The sequence below is a fragment of the Ciconia boyciana genome, chromosome 2 (assembly GCF_034638445.1).
Source record: "Ciconia boyciana chromosome 2, ASM3463844v1, whole genome shotgun sequence".
Classification (NCBI taxonomy): Eukaryota; Metazoa; Chordata; class Aves; order Ciconiiformes; family Ciconiidae; genus Ciconia; species Ciconia boyciana.
This window is the reverse complement of record NC_132935.1, coordinates 97,770,798-97,786,695: the sequence shown is the minus strand read 5'-3', so window position 1 is coordinate 97,786,695 and position 15,898 is coordinate 97,770,798. Positions and strand designations below refer to the sequence as shown.

Here is a 15,898-nt window from a genome sequence, read left to right as displayed (position 1 = left end):
GCGGGGACAGGCACAGTAGCTGCCAAGCACAAAAAAAATCAGAAGTGCAGGTGAAGTATCTTCACAAGTATCTCCTGCTTGGCACCTTTTCACGCTGTGTAAGCCACCCTGCAAGGGTGGCACTTTCCACGGCTAGTCCCTTTTCCACCTGCCCCACAAAGCGAGGCCATCCTAGGTCCTATGCGTGCTTCCGAGAGCCATGAGCTGTGCCACAGAGATCATTCATTTACACAGTCTCCCTCCTGTACCAAAGCACAAAACACAGGTCCTGATTGCAGTTCCATTTGCATTGCTCCTAATCAGCCATCCAGCACAATAATTACACCATCCATCACTATGCTGATGCTAGAGCACTGTTCTGCCCCACTGCCAAATTCAAGCTGTGCACCTAGGACAGGGTGATTACTGTCACTAAAATCTGCTTAATAGTTATTTAACAGTCTCTAGGGCATTCATTGTTCCAGGCTTAAATTTGGCTTTCTGGGGTTTTTTCTATACCTAACCCAGTACCGGGGTTAAAAGTTAAAACAAAATATTAAAGCCCCGAGTCGCTCTAGTTCACCACCTTCTCCAAGCTGCCACTATGAGCACCTTCATACCTCCTGCACTGAGCCAGGTTCCCTCCCCTTGGTAGGGAGGGCCTTTGATCTGATGTCCCTAAACTGGAAAAAAAGTGTGGTTTTCATTTATTCTTTTTTTTTAAAGCCTTACACAGAAATTAAATAAATGCCAGTGAAATACCTGCAAGCGTTTAAAAAAACCCCAAAAGCCCACAACTTTTCCACTCAGTAGAAGCATATGTAAAAATAACATGTGGGGCCCAAAAGATTTCTTTAATTTCTGTATTTTCTCAAATACAGATCCTATACCAAAGCAGCAAACAGTCGAGCCAGCCACTCCCCAACCAAACAGGGGAAAAAACTTTCCATCCATCTTTCTGGTACTCCAAAAATACTCGTCCTCAACTGGAAGGCTGCTGAGGGAGGGCTGGCCCGACACAGCAAGGCACAAAACTGGTTCAACAGGTAGAACAACATCAAGAGCTGGTGTTTCATCACCTGAGACAACAGCGCGGAGGCTTTCTGCAAGTTCTCCAAGGGGTCAAACTGCTCTGTAATTTCTTCTTCTATTTCTGGAGTTCCTCAAACACTACCGAATTTACAAGGCAGAAATCATGTCAGTAGATACATTCAGCACTGAGGAACCTATAGCACCAACAACCCTGTTTACACATGGATTAATTTTCTTAAGCTTAGCATATACCTTTAAAATGAGCTCTTTACTGAGATCCTAAAATCTTGATAGAAATGGTTTAAATGATTAGATCTTTAGTAGGACTTCAGATACTGAATTTCTTATCATTACATAACATTAAGATGGAAAATAAATAGTACTGCTGCCTAAGAAAAAAAAATATTTTTTTGATGACACCAACAAAAACCAAACCAAAGCAAAGCAAAAGCCTACAAGTCAAGCCAAAAGTCCAGCCCAGCATCCTGCCTCCAGCAGCAAAGAGGAGAAGTTGAGGGAAAAGCAGAAGAGGACACACGGTAAGTCCCAGACTCTAAAAGCACGCAGCTCTGAAGCAAGCCCCAGAAGCTGTATTTGAACCTCATGGGTCCCACAGATTATTCGTACATTAGTTTCTCCAAGTGTGCTTTGAATCTGTGTGAGCTTTTAATCTCTCTCTTCTTCAAACTGCTGGGCCTCATCTACTTAGTTACTCCTTATACAAAAGCTGTTCAATAGACTTACGAGCTCTGTGGTTTTTGCAGTACTATTTTATCCTCTTTGGAGGTGGAAGTGAAGAAGGGAAAGAGAATTAGGAGGAAGACGTCAGAATTGATCCCACTGTTCAAGATGAAGGCACACCACAGACATGACTGTGACAGATATGTTTTTCTCCACTACTGCCATAAACATTCCTTATGTTTTATTTGCTTTTTGACAGCTAATGAGTATACAGTTGACTTCTCCACACAAATATATGACCCCCAGATCTCATGCCCAAGTGTTAACAAGCAACTCAATTTAAATGAAAAGTTAGAATATTTTTCCAGTGGACATCACTTTGCATTTATCCACACTGAATTTCATTTGTCATTTTATAATATGGTTGCACAGCAACCTAATGTCATTTTGAAATCCTTTGCATTTTCATTTGCATCTTCATCTTCACCTCCGTGGATAACTCCATCAAATCAGCAACACTGCCACTTCACTATGCATGCTCTTTCCCAGATCACTCAAAAGAACGGGAACCGACAGAGGCACATTTTTATTAACTGTAAAACGGCAGGCAGTATTTGTCTGCTAAGGAGCAGGTATCGGCTGCAAAATGTGTAAATATCAGCCTCTCAATAAATTTACACGCAAGAGATTTTTCTTCTGGGGTGTCTCGGTGGAGTTCATTCAATACTTTTTCTTCTTTAAAATCCTGTCCTTATTTCCAACCTGTTTTAAAACCCAGCCTCCCCAAACACCACGTAGCTCAGAGAACGTGCCTCTGGGTCATCACTCCAGCCACCCTGCCCATGCCTTCCCCACCAGATCCTGCCAGCGCTGGAGCATCTTCATGTATCATCCTCATAACCGGACTGACTCCAACACACAGCTTAGGACTTCTTCCAGACCAATGGTCAGCTGCCATTTTATGCTATTCAGTAAATCCACTTTGAACAGGGCTGCAAAATCACTCACCTTCAAATTCAAAATCCTTCTTCAGTATAACTAAACATTAAATGCAAAGTTAAACCTTTTCATTAATTTAACTAAGGTATCTCATTTTTTTGCTTGCTTCTTTTTCCAAGAACTTAATAGGTCTTAATGTTACAAGCCAAAGCGTGTGAATACAGTCCAACATATGAACAGTCACAATGGCATCAGTGGGCCTTAGCACTAAAAAACCAAAAACCTAAAAATCCACAATTAACTTGTTATGCTAAACCTTGCTCTGTGGACTTTGCAAGTTTATTTTTCCATAGTAATCTATTTTTGCCCTTGTTTTTTTATATGCTGAATGAAATGTTACTAGCTGCAGCTTTAAAGTGAAAAACAACAGAAATTGGATTGACAAAAAGAAAAACGCCTTTGAAAAACTAGTCAATACAAGTTGTCATAGGACTAGGTGTACCTGAAACACAAAACTTAAGCAAAGGCACAAAGATACGATATTTTCTTGTTAATACTGTGCTCCAGCCATTATCTGGGGCTCAGCCACTCTAACAGGCTTAGAAACAAAACAGCCCCAGGCAGTTCATGTTCTCTTCTCAGGGCAAAGACAAATTGGGGGTGGAAAATATACGTATTAAGCCAATAGCTCACTTCAGTGATTTATTTTACTTTTCTCCTCTACCTGCTCCCATCCTCCCTCAAGACCTGAGACAAAAACTAGGTCTAAAGCATCCCACTGAGCACTTGGGTGCTCTCCAGTCTGTGTGCCATTCCCATCAAAGATGGTGGGAGCAAGGATAAACCACCTCTCCAGAAACCGTGCACACCCTATACAGGATTAGGCAGACCCTAAACAAAGCAGGGAAGTTGTGGGTCGATTACCCTAAATCATCCAAATTTGCCAGATGCTTCCCAAGGTAGGACTTTGGGAAGGAGGGGGCCGTTTGGCAGGCATGCTGAGAGGAAATCAGGCATGTACGGGAGACGTTCTATAACAAAAGGAAATAAAAATGAATCATATATTCACCAATACATTCCTGGCAAATTGGCACGAGCCGAAACTACAAACAATGCTGCAGCTTTGTTATTTTACTACTTTTAGAACTATTAGAAAGGAGCTACTAAGTCGCTAACCATTAATTGAAGTAGAAATTGCAAGCTGACCTTGCAGAGTGCCCCACAGAACACAGCACCAGGTCCTACACCATAACCCTCCGGCACTGTAAAAACCTACGTGTCCCACTATTTGGGTTGCTTATTCAGGGGCTGAATGGCAGATAAGCCCTGTTAAGACAAGGCTGTACAAAACAACTGGGTTTTTTTTCAGGGAGAGGGGATGGAGGGGAGAAAAACATCCTGGGGGCCAGATTAATCCGGTGTCCTGCCAGCTAGTAACCTCCCATCTAAACAGGTATCTGTTTCTTCAGGAAAAACTGAGGACTTGGAAGTCTTCTGTCACAGGAGGCCAAGTGACAAATATCCACATTATTATGAAGGGATTATTTTCTGGTCACAACCACACACGAGCCTGCTAAGGCTGTGCTCAGCTTTAAGCACCTACCTGGTTACCCTGCAAACCGCACGAGCCATTTTCAAGCTCCCCTGCTCCTCTTCCCCAAGTCCGAAGATTTCTAAATCTTCAAAACGAAGATTTCTGCTCGGAGCAGGGCTGCGCTGGTCCCAAGGCACTTGTTAAAACCTGTCTCCAGAGCAGCCGGCTCGCATCTTGTCTCTCTCCTCCTCCGTGCCTGCTCCGGCTGGCCCGGGAGCCGAGGCTGGCCCCGGGGGACACCGCTGCTGCTGGCTCCCTGCTCCCGGTCCCACCTGCAGGCACCCTCCCCACCCCAGCTCACTGGTAAAGGACAGCACTGCCCTGTCCCTGACCGCTGCAAAAAGTCAAAATTGCTCAGATCATACAAATCCGGTAAAAGGGAGCAGAGACGAAGAACCCAGCATGATTTATAAGCACCGTTGACAAACAAAAGTGTGTTGCAATAGAGCCCCAGAAGGTCTTTTGTGGGGCTGAATTTATAGAGAACCAGAATAAAACAGTGAACTCTTTATTGACTCCTCCGAAGTAGAGTCCTGACCAAAATTTGTTTCTTTTTCTTTCTTGGTGGGGGCTGTGGTCAAAATATTTGCTGTGTGCCCTGGATGGTAATCAGCATCAAATCTGTAGAAAAAAAAATTGAAATGCTCTCTTTCTCCCCCTCAATGAAATATAATAAATGGCTCCCCAAGAAATAAAAGAGAGTAAGCTGAAGTATCTCGCTGGCATTCCTTTTTTGATTCTCTCTAAGATACCCTTGGACAACAAATAAACTCTTGAAAAAAATATCCTGGAGTGTTAACACTGCACGTTTAGTTCATTAATTTTTATACAAAAACGCAGTTATTACAAGAAGCTGAGAAGGTTTTGTTTAGAATAGGAAACAAGTATGCTAGTATACAGATAGTGTATTATTAATATGCTAAACAGTGTTTTGAAAAATGAAGCAAAAATTATATATATCCACTCACATTCACCTCCTCCCACAAGAAGTACAGTTCCTATTGCCGTGGAACGGCAAACTATTATGATTTCTTTAAATAAAACAAGTAAAATCTAACCCAAAACTTGGCCCTCTTCCCCCCTTTTTCTAGGTTCACTGGTGAAATTTTCTTTCCCTTCTTGCAAGCTTAGGAAGATGATTAACTAGCTGCTTCTTATACACCTACAAAATGATGGCACTCTGCAATCTGAACATCACCCGGGTGTTTTTTCCTTTTTTATTTAGAATTCATACTCAATTTTGCATCGTCTGATTGAAGATGAGGGGGCGGTGAGGAACGTGTGGGAGAAAGCCACAGCAAGCTGCTGCACACACCATCCCATCCTGCATTTGGAAGTGAACAATTCAGCCTGGAGGGAGCTCGCTTCAATAGTGATGTACCGAACTGAGCATCCAGGGACTTCAAGTCCTCAAATAGATTTTTTTTTTTTTTTTTGGCCTTTAACAAAGAGATTTTACACAAATCGACCCCGTGCCACAACAGAGTAGAAAGACTTGCATCCAACTTAACTCATTTACAGTAAGATATTTTTTTGTTTGTTTGTTTTGTTGGAACAATGACTTCTGGAAAATATGGTGAATGGGACAAGAAATTATTAGAATGTACTACTTGACTAAAATAATGAAAATGCAAACGCAGTATAATGTCCTGGAACTGCTTTTTGGTTTTAACATGTCTGTTTGGACATTTTCTCGGTAGCACTAAAATTAGTGACTTAAGAATCAGCCCCAAATTTCCAAAACTACTAAAATTTTAAATGGCATTTTCCCCACTTATGCCCTAATCTGTTTATTTCAGTTTTAAATGTGTCTTACCTATTTACAGAAGTATTTTTCTCAATTTTTTTTCAACAGCTCAGCTAAAATAAATTTCTGCTCAAAGTTTCCACATTTCCAGCCAGAGAAAGGGTAACTGAGACAAAAATTGTGCATGGTTAATAGGAAGAAAAATAACATCGGAAACTTTGCACACACAAGGACGGGAAGGAGGGGAGAACGAGGCCAACTGGACAACCTCCCTCGCTCTTTAATTTCTCTTTGCTGAGGAGGGTTTGCACCGGCTAGGAGACCACCGAGTTTCCCTGACCTAGGCACCTGGAGTTGTGTTGAAGGAAAAGGCTCCACCAACTTCTCACTAAAGGTTATGAGAGCCCTCCTAAATACCAGGAATGTTTCACCCAAACCTAATATATACCGAAGGGGCATGACATGAGGAAAGTGAAAAGGTGTTGGGGGGAAAGGAAAAACCCGTCCACAGCTGTCAATCTGATACTTTCTCCTGATGGCATCCTGCGATGGAAGACAGAGACGCATCCCTTTTCACCGACACACACAGCTGAGCCAGGCCTGCAGTGAGGTACCAGGGCACCTGCCTGGGGAGCAGGAAGGTAGCTGGTGGCAGATCTCATGGTGGACACCTTCTGCCTCTGCAGTTTGGGTGCTCTTTCCTTGGACTTTCTTGACAAATCATTAGTGATCACCAGCCAAGGAACAAGCGCTGCTTCCCTAATACTTATTCTTCTCCAAACACTACTTCTTCTCCCTAATGCTTATATCTTCCCCAAATTCACCCTGTTCATTGTTATAAACCATCATGCAAAACTGCTGGAATGACTAGATTTTTCCAGTGCAGAAAAACCAGGAGCAAGGCTGGGCTTGGTGCTCCTCAACCTCTCTCAGGCTTCCTCTCTGGTCAACCCCTCCTATGCCAAGAATCACATCAGCAAGACCCTCCTGCTCCCCTCCGCTGTCACCAGATTCACCAGGTGCTATTATTTACGGCTGTGAGTGGTAGGACAAGGTGGGCATCCACCAACCAAATGCACATATCTGGTATTCCCCACGTGAACCATGGTAGGTCAAAGGCTTCTGATGCCTCCAACTTGGGGAAGACCTCAGGTTGTGCACAGAGCTCAGACAACATTTCTCTCTCTTCCTTTGTGGTTCCCAAAAGTAGAGGCAAATATTTTGCTCCATGTTGAAATGGGTGAGGGAGAAGGAAAGGAGACAAGAGAACAAAAGCAGGATAAAAGGTGGGGGGGGGGGGGGGAGAAAATTATGAAGTAAAATACAAAGCCAATAAACAGTGTCTGTGCTGACACTGAAATTATTTTCTTTTTTTTCTTTCTCCTCCTGAGAAGATGATAGATCAGTTCATACTTTGAGGACTCTACTCAAAGAGTAGAGAAATCACACTAAGTAGGAAAATACTAAACACATGATTTCCCATTTCTTTTCCCTTGTAAATAAACATTGGAGAATATTTTTATTGGTGACTAAATTTAATTAAAATATATACTCATACAGCAGATGACCTGATGCTTTCATATCTTTGGCAGTCTTTCTGTCCAGCTTCTCATTTTCTGTAGTTACAATTCATAATTACAAACCAAATAACCTCAGGTTAGTTCTAAGGCAGGATTAACTAACTTCTTATAGTAGTCAGGTATTTGGCTTTTGGCTTCATAATTTAGAATAAATTTTAAGCATATAATACTTTAAAAAATCAAAACAAAACCCTAAAGCCACCCCACCCTAAAAGCCAACAACACCCCCCATTCATGTTAAGCTTATGGTTTGGGTATTTAAATATCCTAGCTCTCATTTGTTTTATCCCATTTAGTAATTACTTCCAACTGCATTAAACTGTGACAGTTTTATTTTTAAGAACTTCCAGAAATTAAGTTTTTTTCAAATTGAATACTCAACAAGTATTAATTAACAACTCAAGCTAGGATTCAGTAACAGAATCTGACCTTAATTACCAATTATCAACTGGATAAAATTTACACATTCACACTCCTAGCAGATAATTTTGAGGATTTTGGTGGCTGCAATTTCATTACCTCACATGTTACAGTAAACAAAAGATTTGGAAATTTGTTGCTCCAAATTTAGCATAAAAGCAGAGACAAACCCAAGGGTGCTCATTAAAAAACCCTTGTAACACTGGGATTGAAATATGGAAAAACAGATACCATTTTAAAATTATTACCAGGATATAGTTCTGAGCACACAAATAGTTTAAGTTCCTGGCTTAATTCAGTTTAACTACAGTCTATCATAGGACACCTTGGGAGTCACCTCCTCATAGGACAGCTAGAGCAATGCAACCCAACCAGTACATTAGCAGCCTAAATTGCAGACTATGGAAAAGTGTTTTTACCTGGAAGGCTGTCTTACAACACTCATGCTAAGGCAAAAAGCCATGATCAAAGCACTGAAATACAGAAAGAAATAAATAGGTCGAATCCCTGTATCTGTTTAAACTACTCATACATTCAATTTATGACCTGTTGGTGTGCGGCTCTGAGGAACTGACCTGCAGGTCTTGATGATTCTCTGAAAATAACCACATACTGCACTAGGTTCATTCCCGGGCACTTTGCCAATTTATTTTTTTAATTCTTTGTGGGAGGGGGTGGTATTTGCAGATAAAATGTTGGAGTGCTTCAGGAAAAATATACACAATAATCATACAACTAATTCAGAAACAGAAAAAGTTCAAAGGGCAATAAAAACACTTAGGAGCCTGTAGAAGATTCCATATGCAAAGAGTCTAAAAGATTACAGCAGTTTAATTTACAGAGAGGTGGAAAATATTTGACATAATGCAGGTATATAAAATAATAAATGTTATAGGGAAGGTGAAGCTGAGCACTACTGGAAAAAAAAGACCAATCTGAAACCTCTTATCTCTGAAAGCAAGATGTAGGTCTTAGGAGCTGAACTTCTCACTGGTTCTGTTTTACCAATTTATCTCAGCTCTCATTTCCTCCCTGCTTTCGGGCAGATATTTAAAATATATGTGTTTGAGATTTAGCTTTCCCACTGCAAATGAATTCATTGATCAATTCTGTTTGAAAACATTACAGAGAAACCCTTTTAAACACAATGAGCTATTAGCTCTTGGGCTTTTGTCATGAAATACTTACTGAAGCTGTGTACCGGGGAATCTCAACACTCACATTATTAAGAAGAACACACCCTGCTAAGGGCGAACAGATAACGTTCTCGATGGAGATCAAATGTGATTTTCAGAACACCACCCAGCTACTAATTGCACTGCATGAAAGGTTAAAAAAACCCCACAAAACAAAACACTGTAGTCCACAGCTGGTTCTTGCAAAATTGCCTGCTGAACCACTTGTTATTCTCCCTCTGAAACCCTTCGCAGGGGCCACTTCAAGACAGGATACTGATGAATCACACTGGGTTTGTTTTAAAGAAATGAGGAAAGAGTTAAAAATAATTCTGGTTGCTTTAGAAACTGACATCCTTTGTTTTGGTTGAGATGAAATACCATTACAGGCATGCAATACCCTTTAAACTTGCCACTATTCCAACAATAACTAAAGCTGTTCTAAGAAACTACCACCCCAAGAGAGATCACCACAGATTTACAGTAAGTTTGCTGTTGCAAAGTTGGAGTATACTCATGATATTACCAAAAATGCTCAGCTGAGTCTAGTTCGGAGTGACCTGACTGTAACCACCAAAACATGACAGTAACTGGCTGCCCACTGACTTCAGCAAAAACACGGCAATCAAAACAGCAGTACGGGCTTTTCTGTTTTCAACAGCAACTTGAAGCTAACCATATTTTCAGCAAATGCAATACTCAACCCAAATCATTAAGATGACATTTCTAACACAAGAACATTAAAATACTGCTAAAATTTAATGATAAAGCCAAAACTGTGTGGTTTCAACAGACATTTTAGCTCTACTATTGTATTTCACTCAAATTGCAACCTTTTAGACCACTGAACTCAGACTCTCTTGTTTGCTGATACAGACACTTCTGCCCTAGTCACGAGTACACCCGACCACTGACCCTTCAATATTTCTTTTAAACACAGACTTCTACACTTGTAAGCTGTTTGCTTTGAAGCTGGCACCACACCATCTAAAACCATCTTAATTATTAGAATTCAAGCATGGAAAGGGATTTTTGGTTTGCAATATTTTAGCTTCCACAAAGCGGTTCCCAAGCCCATCCACGCTGAACCATCTCCTGCTCAGCTACCTGCCCTGAGTCCTGACAGCCACCGATGGCTTGCAAGAACACAAACCTCCTGTTTTGCCATCTGTCCCTGCCCAAATGAACCTCAAAGGACCACTTTGAACCAACCCAGCAATAACTTTTAAAGCAATATATTGGAATATACTGATGTTCCAGTAATAGCCACCTATATACAGTATATGATGCTACATGTGACAACATATGTGACCTGGCTTGTAGCTCTTGATCTGAGTCTATGGTAACATTTTGGAGATTGTTCTGACTCAAACTAAAATTAAAAACATTGATAGGCAAAACGAAGCTCAATAGTTTGCAAACTAAACTGCCATCTCTCCCTCTACATATGCGTATGAATGTACACATTTTTAAGGATGCATAATTAACTGTAAGAAAATAGTTCTCAGAAACCAGAAAGCTGCAGTATTTATATCAAAAGCTGAATCTTTCTCACTCTATCTGCACAAATAAACCCACTGAAGTTGCCAGCTTTGTCAAAGTGAACAAGATTAGGTTCTAAGCATAAATCAATTTAAGCAGTCAGCAACCTACAAGAAGTACTGAAGTTGCTTTCAAATTCCTTGCAGATTTTTACAAATTGAAAGTCAGTGACTTAGTCTGTGGAAACAAAGTTAGTCTTTTCTAATGCAAGACAACATTGCTATCACATGCAACATCATTTCTAGTAGGGCCATTTAAAATTAGAATAAAAGTATGGTATTTCTAGATAGTATTGCATGGGTGGTTGGGGGAGGGGGGGAGAAAGGGGGTACTGATCTTACAACTGCAATACTGTTTAAAATTCCAGGTATCCATGCCGGTCAGACAGCCTTGGGTTGTTTTGTTTTGGTTTTTTTCTTGGTTTTTTGCTTCCAAATTTTGCTATGTATTTATAACCATAAAAGCCAGTAAAGTGACTTGATTTGCAAGAGGCACTACAATCAGACAGATCTAAGATAAAAATAAAACTCATTATCTATAAGGTTGCTCTCAAAAGTCAACTAACACACTGGCATCATAAGCAATTAACTCATCAGTATATTTTTGACAAGCACAGTGTTTTTCTCTGAAAGGTCATTTTTCTAAATTAAGCAAAGTATTAAATATCTTTGCTATTCTGCTGCACATCCCAAACTTAACTCATGAAATGTTTTCACAGTAAAATCAAGTTACATTTGAAATAAATACATGAAATAAAGTTTCACATGCATTTAAATTTGACATTTGTACCGTAAGCAATGTAAGCAAACAGTAAGGCCTGTACATATGTTTCATAAACTACGCTAACTGAAAATGTGCATACTTAGTAAATGCAGTATAGCCTAGTTTTGCCCAGAAAGCATCCTTCTTTTAAAACTCCCCTAAACGCACACTGGTAAGCATGAAAGGTAGATCTGGACACCATTGTCCACTGTTAAGGTTTGCATGTGTCTTTCTTACTGAACTGGGAAACCCAGACCGATGTCCTACACACCCGTGTCCTGCTGCATGCCACCTCTACATACCTCCACATCTTTCCTCTCTCTCATCAAACAGCGCTGGGATGGAAGCCACCAGAGCTGCTGCCCAGGACTTTGCTTCTGACTCCTATCCTGCCTCCAGAAGGAGCTTACCTGGACTCTTTCAACCGGCGGTGGCAAAGCCTTGTGATGAACTATGGAAAACACCCACCTCTCCCCTTCCACGTCGGAAAAGGAAACTTCTACCCACGACACCAACAAGAAAAAGCAGCTCCACAGGACAAAAACTGTGACTCCTCTGGTGCCAAACAGACATGCCAAAGACAACTTCTCTTTGTGAATAAATACAGTGAAACGGATAAAGCTTCTCCCCTTTTGCACCTACTGGAGTTCTTCAGCAATGAGTGGATTTTCTGCAGCGCCTGTCTTCCTGGCAGGCTAGGGTTACAGGAGTGCCTTCCCTTATGTAACTTCATTTCTTGAGTACACAATTACCCAACACACCCAAGGCACTCCAAGGCTTTTTTTTTTTTTTTTATTAAAGAAAAATTAGTTTCTTTCCAGCTGGAACTTTTTTTTTCCCCCCAAACTTAGGTCTGTAAGCAAAGCCACAAAAGCGCTCTGAATGTGGTGCACCGAGACTCTCAGTATCCCAATAAAGCAGACATTAATTTCTTGGCAGCGCATCTCTCTCTCTCTATGTACTGGAACGTAGGATGAGCTCCAGACTTGCAAGAGACCTCGACATTCACAAGAACCTCCTCCATTTTCACCTGTGCACCTCTTTCCTCCTACGGCAGGACATCTAGTATCTGCTGAACATTCCTCCCAAAGCCACACAAGACAGCTACCTACGCCAGCAAGCCCCACCACCAGAAACAAATGCCCTTTCTGCCATTTCACAGCACGTAATATTTGACTGTGTTCTTCCCAAATGAAACACTTCAACTGGTTTTACAAGAGAAAGACAGCGGCAAAGAGCAGGATGCAAACAATTAAGGGAGTATTTGCCCATGAAAAGGCAATGGGACATTGTGTGGGGAGATACCTGCAATCAAGGCACACTCAACTGCAGTAAGATCGAGAAAATCGGAACTCTGCATTTGAATAGCCATCAGTGAAGTCAAATACAGATCTGTCAGGCAGCACATACACAGACCACAAGAGCCTTATTATAAGGATTTGTACTTGCCACAGTTTCTCTGAAATACCTTCTCCCTCCTGAACAGGTCTTCAGCTAAAGGCCAGTCAAAAACCGTGGAAACCTTCTCTTTGGGCACACATTCAGGAAAAGACACAGCATGAACATGCTGTGAAGGTACCAGTCACATCCATCATCAGTAGATCTGTACCACGCAGAGCGTGAGAGATCTTTCATCACTTATAAGTAGAAATGACCCTTTTTAACTGGCAACGTGAGTAGTTAAAAGCCCGACGGAATCCGAGTCACCCCAATGCTGATGCAGGATTATAATCACGCAGTCTGAAGGTGACACAGGGAAATCACTGGTGTTCGTATCACAGCCTGCTAGTAAAGAATCAGGATCTTATCTACCGAGCAGTGTGACAGACACATATAAAAGTGGGAAAAAGTTAGTCCCCTTCTCCCAGGAAGTTTAACTTAAATGTACTATGAAAAAATACTGATTCTGTTTCGCAAGCATAACAGATTGCAGAATCCATACTTCTGCTCGAGGTCCTAACCATCCTGACAAAGTCATTGCAGCTGTTCAGGTATCATTCATTCTTTCACCCAAAACACTATTTTTAATCATTTTATCCAAAAGCAAAGCGGTGGAACTTCACAACCGTACTGTGTTTGGAAGTACTGTAAAATTTCCTCGCTTCATCGCTACATTACACCTCATTACAGCTGACAGGTCTGGTACAATACAGTGTCCTGTTGGGAGAAAGGAAGATGCAATACGTAACCGACCTGCAGCCTGCTCTCTGCCACGCTCCCTCAGCCACCCGGGGCTTTGCAAGGGTGGGCCGTAAGGCAAGCTCTCCTCTGCTGCGGGAAGGGACGGAAGCGCTTTTTCAGACCTCCAAGATGCTGAAGGAGCAGTGAAACCATCAGGTTGAAGGGGTGTTGACAAATATTTGTTCTTGTCGTTATTTCAAGTGGAAGAAAAAGGTCAAGTTGTCTGAGGGAAATTAAATGTTTTAATAGGAACAAGAACAAATATAGAGCTGTCGGGATGTAAAAATGCAACCTCCATAAAACTGTTCATGTTTTGATCTGTGCAACCAAGAAAGATACATTAAAAATAACCATGCTACACTCCGCTTGAATGCTGTTGACATAAGATCTATGGGAGAGAAAATAAAAAGTAAATAACCAATCAGACTGTTGTTACACTGTTGATTGCTGAAGATACGCAGTGGGAAATGATACCTCCCATCTCATACAATTCAACATGACTTAGGCAAAGCAAACTGAAATTTTATTTGTAGTATTTCTTTCCTAGTTCAGATTTGGGATGGCTGGCCATATTAATTTACAAATTTTTGCTTTATAAATATATGATGTCTAATTTATATTTAAGAATTAAAACTTGAAACCAAACAGTGCAACAGTAAAGCTTCCTTAAGGCATAACGCCAAAGAAAACCAGAAGGCTGCAGTAAAGCGCACCAGTAAACACATTTTGGGAATAGCTTCTACAGGCCATTAAGAATCTCTGTGCTGTATTATCAAAGGGGCTTTAAGCATTATACCGCAAATCCTGCGTAACAAGAAGTGGATGAAGCATATGAAACCATATACTGTCCTTTAAAATTCCCTGTACAGAAACTAGGTTTTAAGAAATCAGGTTGACATTATATGTTAGTACTGGAGAGTAAAATGCATTATATGGCACATTATCCTCACAATTATCCCCAAAACAAGTAATGCATATCCATAAAATCAGAGCAAAATAAATTGAAACACATCATGGCTGGGAAATGCACTGTTAAGGTACACAGAGCCTTATTAACACTAGAGTTAATACTGGGACTCTCAATAAGATATTCCAGTGTTTTGAAACGCTAAATTAAATTTTATTTAATGATCTACTGGCCATTTCTCCCATTCTAATATTATCAAAGGGCACAACTAGCATTGTTTGGCTGTAGTAGTTGATTAATTTTCTATAGCTTAAAATGGCCTATGTTGGGCTGACGCTTGGCTTCCCCAGGAAAATTGTAGGCTCCCGTGCTGGTGACAAGAGGATGATGCCAGAGGGAATCTGCCAAAAAATATTTTTCTGTCAGAAAATTCATTACCAAAATCTAAGGCATTTGTGGAAAGAATGAGGTTCAGCAAGTTTTACATTACAAAATATTTTCTAGAATGGTGAGTTTCATCTTTACTCAAAAAAAAAACAAACCCAAAACCACCCCAAAACACATTTCATCCAAAGCTTTGTTTCAAATTTTTTATTAATTTACACTAAGAAAAGCTATGCAGACTTTGAAAAGTCAAATTCAAAACAAAGTATTTAAAATTTATAACAACGAAACTCTGATTTAATACACATTTCCATTTCAGAAAAATTACAGAAATGTGACAACCTTTGAGTTTTCTGACATTTTAGGTTTTATTGCTTTTGCACATTAAATACAAGTTATAAAGGAAAACAAAGGCACACTCCTAAAAGTAATGTCAACAATGACCCATGAAGCTAATTTCAATGAGCTTTAATTGCAGATGTTTGAAAAGAGTACAATCTACTCTGAAGATCATCTGACATACCCACAAGGAATGGCTTGGCACACACTTACTAAGTGTGGATTTTATATCTATTGTTCACTCAAATCTGTGAACGAATTTACTACTGTTCAGAGGACTCATTCTGAAAATACTCCTGTTTTAGGTAATTTCAATTGGGATATGTTTTGGTTTTTGCACAAACAACATTGTATCCATTGTAAAGCTACAAACTTGATTATGGATCTCAAAATGCTGGCCTTTTTCTTTGTTATATATACACCTGTCCCTTATAATGGTACGCATGCACACACAGATGATATCTCTCTGTTGCATGGAATACATTAGATGAAGCTGAAATGCCTTCCCCAACCCCATGCTCCAAACTTGGGTGAGCATTTGACACCCCCATCAATGCACTACCAACAGAGGACATCAGATAAAGAGCCCAACCTCTGAATTTAAACACCTCCACAGCAGTGGAAAGCCTAAATATA

At 40.5% G+C, this 15,898-nt stretch overlaps 1 protein-coding gene across 9 annotated transcripts in view; it reads right to left on the bottom strand.

The window, feature by feature from the left end:
* Nucleotides 1–15,898, bottom strand: part of HIVEP1 (HIVEP zinc finger 1) — a 131,920-nt gene that overhangs the window by 68,553 nt on the left and 47,469 nt on the right. The gene's annotated exons all lie outside the window — the stretch shown is intronic.